This window comes from Elaeis guineensis, chromosome 8 (genome assembly GCF_000442705.2).
Source record: "Elaeis guineensis isolate ETL-2024a chromosome 8, EG11, whole genome shotgun sequence".
Lineage (NCBI taxonomy): Eukaryota > Viridiplantae > Streptophyta > Magnoliopsida > Arecales > Arecaceae > Elaeis > Elaeis guineensis.
In genome coordinates, this window is record NC_026000.2 from 134,534,494 (window position 1) to 134,547,943 (window position 13,450).

Sequence of the window (13,450 nt, forward strand, 5' to 3'; positions counted from 1 at the left end):
CGCAGAGGGCACGATCGAGAGGGGAGGCGGCACGGGCTACGTAGGGGGGTTCTCTGCTGGCCGTGGGGGATGGGGGTTGGTGGCACCTGGATGGTCCGATGGGGAGGAGAGGTGACGCAGGCCACAGAAAAGAGGGTGATGCGGAAAAACAATAATGTATAATATCTTAAAAAAAATTTATAATATTTTATTATAAAAGAATACATAAGCAAAATATTCACACGCGCGTGTGCGCACATACATACATATATCCTCTGGTGAGATTCATTTTTGTTTGTGAATCATATGCAATGCACAAGATTAATACATCAATAAGTTAACCAATATCATAATTGAGATCATAGTTATTATTTTAGATTTTGATTTTTTTTTTTGATCAATTATCAAGAATCTAGTTGAGATAGTAGTACAAAGATTAAAAGGATATCTGCTAATATTTTACCACCAGTGTCGCTTGATGTTCTTGAAATATATTGATCTATATACTATTGAGATAACTCAAAATTGTTGTGACCCATTGAGTTAGGAGGTGGATGCACATCATAATAATATCCATTCACTCTTTTGAGTCATGGACTTGTTTAGCACGTGCCAGTAGGAGAAGGTGCTATCCAAGGGGGTTGTTGGACTTCCGGCTCACCAACCTTTACAACTCATATTCTCATCCAGTATGCACCAGCTAAAAGGGTAAAATTTGAGGAGAAGTTAAAAACAACATGACATGGAATCACTTTTGCACATGCCTCATGACATGGTTTGGTGACCCTTGTGAATCATATCTTTACCTATAGGACACCTATAGTAGATGATGTATCAGTATATTGATTAAATCATAAGTTTAAAATGGTAATTGTTATTTTAGGTATCGATCTTTGCATTTGATGATTAAGAACGTCATTGAACAGTAGTAAGAAGAATGAAAGATCTCAAATGATATATCAGTACCATATCGACCGATATTTTCAGAATACTCTAGTTTATTAAATAACATGAAACAATTCGACTCCACTTAATTGGATCAAATTAGGAGGTGGGTGCACCATATGATAGTATCCAATTGGCTACCACGAATTATAGCCTTGTCTAATATGCGTTAGCTAGAGGTTGTTAGATTCCAATTCTTCCAAGAGAGGGAGAGAGAGAGAGACGGGCTTGCCAGAAAGACTCCTTTACTGAATGGAGGACTGCAGCAAAGCTATTGCATATAATGTCTTTTAATGTCATGAATATGATTGATCAACCTTCACAGTTGGACCAAAGCTCAATTAGTCATTAGAAAATAATATGCCATGGAATTAGGTAGAGAGGGACATCGCCAAGATACTGCAATCAATTATCAAAACTAATTTTCGCACACTGTAAAGTATACCTAGATCATCTTATATTTTGGACGACCCCATGAGAAGGGAAAAGGATGGAAGTAGAGCAAAAGGGGCAGGTGCTTTATTGGCTTTATTTAATGGGCATGATGCGGGGATTTCTTATCGTGGCTTTCTTACTAAATGTTATCTTGTTATCACAATAGTCTCCTATTAGCCTTTTTTCTGGGACTCCCATCTCTCTACTTAGTAAAGCCCGCTGCCATGCATGCTTGTGCGTCTGGCCCTAATTAGGTGGCATCGAGACAAGGAAGCTTGGTTGGTAGCCGGTCTCGCACTGATCCTCTTAAAAGCGAAAGGATTCTTTGGTGGTGCGCTGGCCCTATATCGTACCAGCATGATGCACACAAAAAAAATAAATGCCACGTATATTAGCTCTCTCTCTCTCTCTCTCTCTCTCTCTCTCTAATTTACATTGCATTCTTCTAGCTTTGGAAAGTTTTAACGACCACCTTAACTTTATTGACAAATAAGAATGACAGGAGTGAAAAAATAATGAGATTAAAATTAGATAATAGTGATAACGTAGGATCTCAACTAAAAAAATTATTCAAAAAATATTATTGAGATTCTTTAATTCTGTATAAATATCTAAAATTTTTTTGATGAATAATCGATGTGAGACTAAACAAACATCTGTATAGATTATTGCATACTTTTTCATTTTAAAGATCCAATGACTAACATTATAGTCAACTCATAGTTGATCTAAATAGGTTCATATTGCAATATCCCATAATTCATATAGATCATGTGCTGAATCCGCTCTGATATCATTTATTATAATTTAAATTTTTATTTAAAAAAATTAATCGAAAATATTATTTAACAGGGGTGGAACACTTTCCCGCATTATTCTTTCTTTTCACCATCTTTCCTCCCACCCCCTTGGCAAAGACTTGAACCAGAACATTCTAACATGCAGCATAATTTATGTATGGTTCTGCTTGCAACTAAATGTACGGTTTAGAAAACAACATTTCCACAGTAGTGGAGCATTCAGCTCGGCATCTCTTTATTATATATGCAGTTCATTTATTCCCAGGTCCTAAAAGCCAGCTGCAGACAGGGGCCATAAAATTATCGAGATCTGGAAACTGCATTAGATTCCCCTTGCTTGCTTGGCTGTGCTTTTTTCTGCTTATTATAGAGGCCGCACCGACACCACTTCTACGGAGGGGAAACCTATTCAACTGTAGCTCCAGGAAGCGAACATATCCAATCAATCTCGCCCCACTTTTAGCTTCAGGCCCCTCACCATTTGTTACATTTATAGAACTAAATTGACCGTCATATAAAAGATCAAGGCCCTTATTTGTTTTTTAGTTGCTCATTATATCAAAAAACAACTCCCATTCTTTTTGTTATAGTATCCTCTAATACATATAGTTGCAATAACTAATGATAATTGTTATAATAATTATTGTAGGAATTTCTATTTTCAAGATAAATGACATATTTCCATTGGTTGTGCAATTGGGACACACATCCAACATCCTCTGCAACCCAGATGATTCTTTTTTATTGATTATGAAAGATCAAAAATGATCAATCTGAGCAAACAGTAGTCATTATTTTTCTTTCAATGACTTGGATGGTTAAAAATCTCGTCGCTGGTGCTGCTTATGTTATGGTGAAAGTCCCCAGTTCATGCTCTAAAAGCTAGGCCCAGCTTTCGAAGGCACAGCAAGCAACAAATAGCATGCAATTCTGGATTCTAGCGATTCAGCACAGCCCTGTTAGCCCAGTGTCATGTCTCGTGTGCCTGTTCTCTTTGCTTGGGGATATATCCTCCTTTTATGCATGCCACATGGTCATTGATAAAGGAGAGCCTAGAGACCAAAGATTAGTATGAGGAAAGTGGATTTGGGGTGTCCCAATAATTGCCATTCCCACTACTGATAGAAGTTTCCCAAGAAGATTCTGCAATCAGTGGCATAAAAGCTAGTTTAACTTTTTCCTTTGTTGTTATTAATTTTTTATACACCTCTACATATCTTTAATTTGACTTTTCGCATGCACAAAATTAACCTTCTCGAGTTTGGATTGTATCTTTTATATCAAAAAATGATGCTATTATTGAATCGTGCAATAGCTATTATTATATCCATACAGAGAGATGAAAAAAGAGATTGAAGTACTTCGAAAGTTGTACAAAATATGATTAATGATTGATGCTGTAAAAAAAAAAAAAAATCAACTTTTCTTTCAAATGAAAAATACAATCCAAACCTAATTCCCTTATGTCTTTTTCAGCTCCCATCATTAAAGCCGCCAACTTTTATGTTTTTCTGGTACCTACTTACCATTAGATAATGCTATATCAATAGTTCAACAATGATCAATCCAATGTTGGATAGCATCATTTACCAAATAGAGCCTTCCTGATTATTTTTTTCCTTGACAACGACCCCTCAATTGAGTTTTAACAACTCCGTAACTCGGCCGGGAGAAGAAATCTATGAAAAGAATATGGATAAAGATCATAAATAAGAGTCCCAAGTGATTTAGGACTCATAACAGTGCGTGTAAAACCAAATTATATGCGTGCAAGTTTGGGTGATGATGATAATGAAAGCCCAACCTACAATCCTGACACTGACTACTCATTTAATTCAGTCGGTCCCCTCGTCCCACTCCTTGTCAAGCTACCCCATTTTTTTAGGTTTTTTTTTTTTTTTTTTTTTTTTTTTTTTCTTCTACTGCTAGTATAAAAATATTTGCCAAAATCCGGTCTCCACTTTTATTTTTGCAAAAAGAGGACTCTTGCTTTTGTTTTTACACCAAAGTTTAGCGAGTCATTAGTGCCAATCTTCTTGGTTATTTTATCAGGTGAAGACAGGAACTGGATCCAACTGCGAAGCTTTCCCATTCCTATCATTAGCACCAATCTTGGTGAAGAAAATTGCCACATTAAGGACTATGATATCATGTTTTCATAAATTATAGCGTAAAATGTACCAAAGAAATCATCAAAACTATCATTTTATAAGCATTTGAAGTGATATTGCTGTTATTATCATAGAAAAAAGACATGAAGAGGATGTCAACCTGAAACAAAGGACTCTAGAAAGGGCCTCAGAGCATTAAAAGGTTGGTGAAAGCATGGAGAGGAGGAACGAAAGGAACGAGACACACGAAGTAGTGGCGGAGCAAGAGTTTACAAAGACTGATCGGAGCCCACTCCACCACTGACACCCCAACGGCAACCTTGCCCTTTGATCCCAGCGTTGTCCGGTTCCTTTGGGGGCCCAGGCAGTACATTATACAAAAACCGGCATGACAATATCAAAACAAATAAGAGAGCAGGACGACGGTGGGCCCGTGCCTTGGAGGGATCCAGCTCGGCATGGACCGATGGTGACCGTCTGATCCACGAGTCCAACGGTCGATCTCTCGTTACAGCCTGGCTGGGTTCCGGACTTCCCTTGCCGACAACTCGGCTTCGCCTCGACCTTTCTTTATTTATTTTATATCCTTTCATTTCATTAACCAAAAACTGTTTCTGAGGACCAGTTAATCTCCACGTGGCGGCGTCGCTGTCCCGTGTCTCTGCTGCCACCCAAGTTGATTATAAAATTAAATTTACTATTTACCATTGTCGTCTATAAAATTATATAAGGATTATACTAAATAATAACTTTAGTTGGTAAGGAGCCCAACTACAGTACCCAATCGGTTCTTTTGATATCTGGGTTTGACGTGCCACAATCCTATTGGTGTTTATAACCAAAATCACACGTTGTAACGAAACGTGGCTTGACAGCTGGGAGGACACGGTTTGGTACCATGGCTCGGCTTCACAGATGTGAGGTCAAAACGGGCAGCGGGCAGTGGGGATCGGTGATGAGATGATGGGGCTGCGGGCAGTGTCGGCAGCTGGCGGGTTGACCGGGAGTCCGCGGGAGAGCGAAACAGGCAGCTCTGGCGCGCGCGCCACTTTTTTTTCTTTTTCATTTTCCCTCGTGATTGTGACGCGAGAATTAGAGATTGGGAGGCACCCACAGAAGTTGCCAAAATTATTTCGGCAAATTCCTGGTCCGTTCAATCGGAGTCGTCACGATGATGGGCCTGCTGTCTGGTCATAGCCCTCCCATCAAGAGTTTGTTTGTTATTTTTGATCTTGAAAGCATGATGAGGTGTATCCAAAGGCCATTGTTTGATAGTACGCAGCCACGATGGTTAAAAAAATCTTGTGATAAAAAAAGTGGACGCTGGTGGCACGAGGGTCCGGGTTGTATGTTTGGTAGCATTTTTCGTGAGAAAGAATGATTGATCTTTTTTACAACGTCAATCGTTCAATCACACTAAAATTATCCCGAATGCATATTTTTTGCATTGGTCTCAAAATAATTATCGTATAATTTAACAATAAATTTGTATGAAAAAAAAAAAAAAAGAATAACATCTATTCATTGGATCAATCCAACCTCAAAGCAGTATATATATATATATATATATAATATATATATATTATATATATTATATATAACTATATATATATATATATATATATATATATATATATATATATATATACATATTAGTTCATGATTGAATTGTTTACCAACTCAACGGTGGTTCTGATCCAACTAAAAATTTTATGATATAGAAAAAATTATTTAAATAGATCAAAATTATTTTTAAATTTTTAAATTTTTTAAATTAAATATTTTTTTTTGAAATATTAAAAAATTATTTTTATATAATCAAAATACATACTTATATAATTAAACATGAACGTGCATAATCAGATATTGAAATTAGATAACCTACTTAATCTGAACATAAATCATGTAATCAGAATATAACTTAAACATAAATCCGTATAATTTGAACATAAATCTGTGTAACCAGAATATAAACCAGTGGAACCAATCTGTGTGGACGGCAGGAATCTAAAAATAATTTTTAGCATTTAGAGATTTTTTATTCAATTTAAAAGTTCAGACACTTAAAAATAATTTCAGATCCATCCAATATGTATAGATAATTTTTTTTATAATATATGACATATTAAATTACATCTCAATTTCAAAAAATACACCGGTGATCAGATATGCGACTTCAGAGGCATTGTTTTTAAACTAGTAGTAATATAACGTACCAAAAAATAGAAGCAGGAATATCTCACACCTCTCGGCGACAAATTGGACATGCCAGCTTGAAGTTCTGTAGGCGCATGTGATTTTATAGTTCGAGGCTCCAAAAGCAGATGGACAATTCCAGCAGTAATGGGGGGTTGGTGCAACAAAATTTGAAACTATGGGCTACAAACTGATCAGGTAAAGTTCCAGATGGAGCACACTGTGTTACTTATTTGTCCTTGGTGAGCTCAGCCGGGATTTCATGTTCTTTAGGTAATGGGCCTTCCTTCGGTTCACAGCCCAAAGGGTCACTAAAATAGCTGTGCACTTTGTGGATCAAGGAGTCAACTTAGAGCCCTAATTCACTTTCCAAGGCATGCCTACCTCTCAAAAGGATCTCTATCCAGACTCTAGAGACATGATCAGAGAAAGGTCCATTCTCCTCCCTTCCATCCTTCGTGGCAGCATTTTTTCCGCAATCTGGCACTGCACAAGTGTCCCTATCCTAAGCCCAATGTAGTAATAGGCCACCCTTTATCCTAAGCCCAATGCAGTAATAGGCAACGAAAATAACTGTCGCCTCTTTACTTTTGGATTTTGTTGCATTTGAAAGGTTCATTGTCAATGGGGCTATGAATTGGATGGCTTCCAATATTGCGGAGCATTCTAAGAATATTTTTTGGACCGAATGGTCAATGGTTTCGATTGCCCCCTCCATCATCCTTTTTTTTTTTTGTTGCATGTATTCATACTAGATTAGTATGATTTCTCGATCTTTTTGACTACAAATTTTTTTCTTATAAACATAGGTGCAAAGGGTCAACAACAGGAAATGGTGGTGGTGGTAGTTTTAGAAATGGGTATGGTGCCTCATACAAAAGAGGCTATGTCAGAAATTATAGGAACAATAATAGTGGAGAAAGAGCATAACCGATCAAAGCATGTCCATGACATGTTGATTTTGCCACCAATAATGTTTGGCTTTATGATGTCCAACATCTCATGAATAGAATCCTATCATGAGCAAAGTCTTCATATGTTGTACTGCCTAAATGAGCAATCATTTTGATCATCTGTCTCTTTTTCTTTCTTTGCTAGTTTGCCAAAGAGGCCCTGGTAAGTCAGCATGTAAGATCCCTCTAGAATTGAACTTCCATTTTCATTTAGAATGATGTTTTATGTAGCTAGCGATAGCTTTAACTTTGGTGTAGGGTTGGCTAGCGATCTCTTTTGTTGTTAGTAGGTAATGATGAATGTTAGTCCTGTTCCAGAACAAATAATTACTATATTATACCTTTGCAAGTTTCTCTTTTTTTCATGATGTGAATTAATGTACCTATGATTATATTATTTATTTTGGTCTTCTAAGTCAGCTTTCTTTTCTAAGACATAACTTGAGGTATGCATGCCCAATTAGATGATGGATACTCATTTTGAAGCTAACTCCGGCCTTGCAAAGTTTTAATTATGAATTTTAGCTCATTTATTTATCATCAGGATCAAAATTTGGCTCGGAGTTTATAAATAGGATTATTGTTAAGTTTGAGTTGTTTCATGAGAGACTTTTTTTTATTTAATTTTGATTAATTAAGAGTTTTAAATGATACGGTTTTGGTTGGGAATGTTCTATAGGTATTCTATTTGATTTAGGAATTATTCTGATGGTTTTATATATAAGGAACGATATATCTATGAACTTAATATTTTTTCTTAATTATGAATAAAATTTCTATTTATGATAGATCCTTTAACAAGTGAGGTCTTTTTTAAATTTGTATTACTCTACTATTGCTATTTAAGCAGAGAAAACTAGTCCTCCTAATGAGTTTTTTTTTGAAGATTAAGTCCTCCTAACTAGTTGTGAAGTTGGTAAAGTAGCTAGGAACCTTAGACCAACAAGACTTTGCGAAAGGGAAAAGTGGGACAATATCTTCTTGCACATTTGGCTCATGGTCACCCAAGTACTTCCTCATGGCTTTCTCAATTTCCTCATATTCTGATGCTCAAGGTTGCATCTACTTAAGAAGAATATAGAGGATATCCCTTGCTTCTTGAAAAAAAAAAAAAAAAATTGCAAAGTTGTGAACCATGGACAAGTTGTGACTCCCCAATGACCTACCATCTACTTTTCATGCTTATAATAGATATTTTCATCTTACACTAGCGCCAAAGAATTACGTTTTCATGATCTGAGTGGATCGTGTTTCCTGATATGTATATGTCGAATTTCTTGATGCAAAGCTTCCATTTCTTACTCTTTTTTTCCTGTTTTGTTAAGGTTTCGTGTCCTTTAGATAACTCACACCTATAATTTAGGATCAAGGAGGTAGTCCATTAATTTGTCATTGGCACCATGATGACACTTGATCACAAAAAGCCCATGATATATTTCAGTACGTATGGGACAGGCAACATAATTAATAATATTATATTTTATATATAGATTAAAAGACGTATTACTTTGTGTTTTATAAATGCACAAATATATTACACATTTTTTCTCTTGCAAAGGCATGGAGTTAGCTCAATTAGTAGTTGGAAATTCAATAAATTTGAATGGCACTGTGATATCCTTGGCCCTAAGTTATGGTACAAATTCAAACAGCTTCTATTTCCCATGCCACCTTGAGGATAGGATTAATTTCATATTAGAATCTATTTGGATTTTCGTATGGAATTGGATTAAAAATTCTATGGGAATCTTGACCTGTCTATTTTGTCCCTTCTAAAAGCTCATCCAAGTCCAATTTAAATCTTAGTTTTTCGATCACAGGAAGAAAAAATAGTTCTATAGAAATTTTTAAGGATAAACTAGAAAAAAATAATCTATTTAAATTTAAACTTAAAAGTAACTATTCATTTAAATTTCAAGTAAAAGTAGCTATCCATTTAAAACATAACTTACAAGTAACTAGCTAAATGGGGATAAAATGATCCAATTATTCTTGCAATTATAAAGCAACACTGTACTATTATAAACTAATAATATATTATTATAAAATTATACTGTACTATTATAAAGCAACACTATATTGTTGTAAAGTAATACTACAATAAAAGAATACTACACTATGATAATATAATGCTATCTTATTGTAAAAAAATATTATATTAATATAATACAATAAAAAACACTGTATTATTATTAAAAAATATTATATTAATATAATATAATACTATCTTATTATAAAAGAATACTGTACTAGTATAATACAATAAATAACACTATATTATTAAAAATAATATAATGTAATACTAGCTTATTATAAAAAATATTATATTATGATAATATAATATTATAATATTTTAAAAAATATAAAAATTATTTCAGTTATAATGAATGGTTATTTTTAATTTATGCATCTGGTGCACAATCCTGTTGTTATTAATTTAATGCGAGTTCATTACCTAAGTAATTAAAAAAAAAATTATTTACTAAAATTATATATTTTTTAATTTATTTATAAAAGTAATGTAAATCTATAAAATACCATTTAAAATGATATTTTATAGTATCCACCTCACCACCCTCTCTGCTCTACGTGGACGACCAAAAAAAAAAATTAAGTCACCATTTGAAATGGTATTTAAAAATAAATAAATAAATAAATAAATAAAAATTTTGATTTTGATTCAAATAAAAATCATCATTTCAAATTAGTATACCCATTTTAAATTATTTTTTAAAAAAATATCCCAAAAAAATGGATCTAAAAAAATAAAAAATGCCATAAAAAAAGAAAAAAAGAAGAAAAGAATGAGAAAAATAAAAATTATAATTTTAAATTTAAAAAAATAAAAATTTTAATTTTAATTCAAATAAAAATCATCATTTTCAATTATAATCCTTATTTCAAATTAATTTTTTTTAAAATATTCCAAAAAAATATCTTAAAAAAAATAGAAAACACCATAAAAAAAGGAAAAAACTGAAAAAAATGGGAAAAAATAAAATTATAATTCTAATTTTTTTAAAAAAATAATTTTAATTCAAATAAAAATTACATTTCAAATTAGTATCCCCATTTCAAATTAATTTTTAAAAAAATATCCCAAAAAAAAGTACCTTCCAAAAAATAAAAAAATAAAAAACATCATAAAAAAGAAAAAAATGAAAAAAATAAAAATTATAATTTTAAATTTAAAAAAATAAAAATTTAATTTTAATTCAAATAAAAAAACCATTTCAAATTACTTTCCCTATTTCAAATTAATTTTTTTCAAAAAATCTAAAAAAATATCTTAAAAATATCATAAAAATAAAAAATAGTAAAAAATAGAAAAAATTAAAATTAAAATTTTAAATTATAAAAAAAATAAAAATTTAATTTGAATTCAAAAAAATTATTTAAGTTTCAAGTAAAAGCAGCTATCCATTTAAAACATAACTTACAAGTAACTAGCTAAATGGGGATAAAATGATCCAATTATTCTTATAATTATAAACACTGTACTATTATAAACTAATAATATATTATTATAAAATTATACTATACTATTATAAAGAACACTATATTGTTGTAAAGTAATACTACAATAAAAGAATACTACACTATGATAATATAATACTATCTTATTGTAAAAAAAATATTATATTAATATAATATAATAAAATAATACTATATTATTATCAAAAAATATTACATTAATATAATATAATACTATCTTATTATAAAAAAATATTGTACTAGTATAATATGATAAAGTAATACTGTATTATTATAAAATAATACTAGACTAATATAATGTAATACTAGCTTATTATAAAAAAATATTATATTATGATAATATAATATTATAATATTTAAAAAAATATAAAAATTATTTCAGTCAGAATGAATAGTTATTTTTAATTTATGCATCTGGTGCACAATCCTATTGTTATTAATTTAATGCGAGTTCATTACTTAAGTAATTTAAAAAAAAATTATTTGCTAAAATAATATACTTTTTGACTTATTTATAAAAGTAATGTAAATATATAAAATATCATTTGAAATGATGTTTTATAGTATCCACCTCACCACCCTCTCTGCTCTACGTGGACGACCAAAAAAAAAAATTAAAGTTGCCATTTGAAATGGTATTTTTGAAAATACCATTTAAATGGCGACTTTACTTATTTACTTCCAAAAAAAAGAAAAAAATGAAAAAAAAATAAAAATTTAATTTTAATTTTTTTTAAAATAAAATTTTAATTTTGATTCAAATAAAAATCATCATTTCAAATTAGTATCCCCATTTTAAATTATTTTTTTAAAAAAATATCCCAAAAAAAAAAAAATGGATCTAAAAAAATAAAAAATGCCATAAAAAAGAAAAAAAAGGAGAAAAGAATGAAAAAAATTATAATTCTAAATTTTAATAAAATAAAAATTTTAATTTTAATTCAAATAAAAATCATCATTTTCAATTACAATCCCTATTTCAAATTAATTTTTTTTAAAATATCCCAAAAAAATACCTCAAAAAAATAAAAAAATAGAAAACACCATAAAAAAAAACTGAAAAAATGAGAAAAAAAATAAAAACAATAATTTTAAAATTTTTTTAAAAAAATTAATTTTAATTCAAATAAAAATCACCATTTCAATTAGTATTCCCATTTCAAATTAATTTTTTAAAAAAATATCCCAAAAAAGAAAAAAGTACCTCAAAAAATAAAAAAATAAAAAATACCATAAAAAGGAAAAAATTAAAAAAATAAAAATAAAATTTTAAATTTTAAAAAATAAAAATTTTAATTTAATTCAAATAAAAAACACCATTTCAAATTACTTTCCCCATTTCAAATTAATTTTTTCAAAAAATATCCTAAAAAAGAATAAAATATCTTAAAAATATCATAAAAATAAAAAAATAGTAAAAAATGAGAAAAAATTAAAATTTTAAATTATAAAAAAATAAAAATTTAATTTTAATTCAAAAAATATCATTTAAATTACTTTCTCCATTTAAATTAATTTTTTAATAAAATACCTCAAAAAAGAAAAAATATGTTAAAAAATAAATAAAATAAAAAATATCATAAAAAATAAAAAAAATTAAAATTAAAATTTTAAATTTTAAAAGAAATAAAAATTTTAATTCTGAGACACATGAGACTATGTATATCCAAGTCCACAAAGCATAATATCCGATCCTTTGAAATGAAATTTTCAAAAATAAGCTTAAATACAAAAAAATAAAAAAATATAAATTTTAAATTTTAAAAATAAAAAATAAAAATAAAAATAAAAAATAGAAAAAAAAATAAAAATTATAATTTTAAATTTAAAAAAATAAAAATTTTAAATTTAATTAAAATAAATTTTAATTCAAAAAAAAATAAAATAAAAATTTAAATTTAATTTAAATAAATTTAAAAAAAGAAAAAAAATAAAAAATCAATCCGTATCATCTCCGTATCAACTTATAGCAGTCCAAACCGCATCGCACCGAGGGTTGGTAAAAGCACCATAATATATCGGAGCCTTATCGATCTATACCGGCCTATACACACCATTCGTAGCTGTTCGTGCCCGTAGCAGATCAAGATGTACCAATGCGATCCGATTCATCTCATTTATCGAAAAATCACTCGAACTTTGCTGGTTCCCCACCGACTTATCTGATTTAGCTTATTTTTAGATATTTTAAGAAATATAATTAAATTATTGATATATTATTATTATTTATGTTATAATTTTATAGCTCTTTTAGCATAACTTTTTCTTTCCTAATATTCTGAGACACATTAGACTATGTATATCCATGTGCACAAAGTATAATATCCGATCACTTGAAATTAAATAATATAAAATAGAATCAATAATTAATAATATAAAATAGAATAAAAATATCAAGTGTACAAAAAATAATACAATAAAAAATTTAAAAATATTAAATATAAATCTAAAAAATACTAAGTCCCACAAGAACATCGTGGTGTCCATGGTCGCTTGGACATTCTCAAGAAGGTCCTCAACGGCTGCTCCTATATCT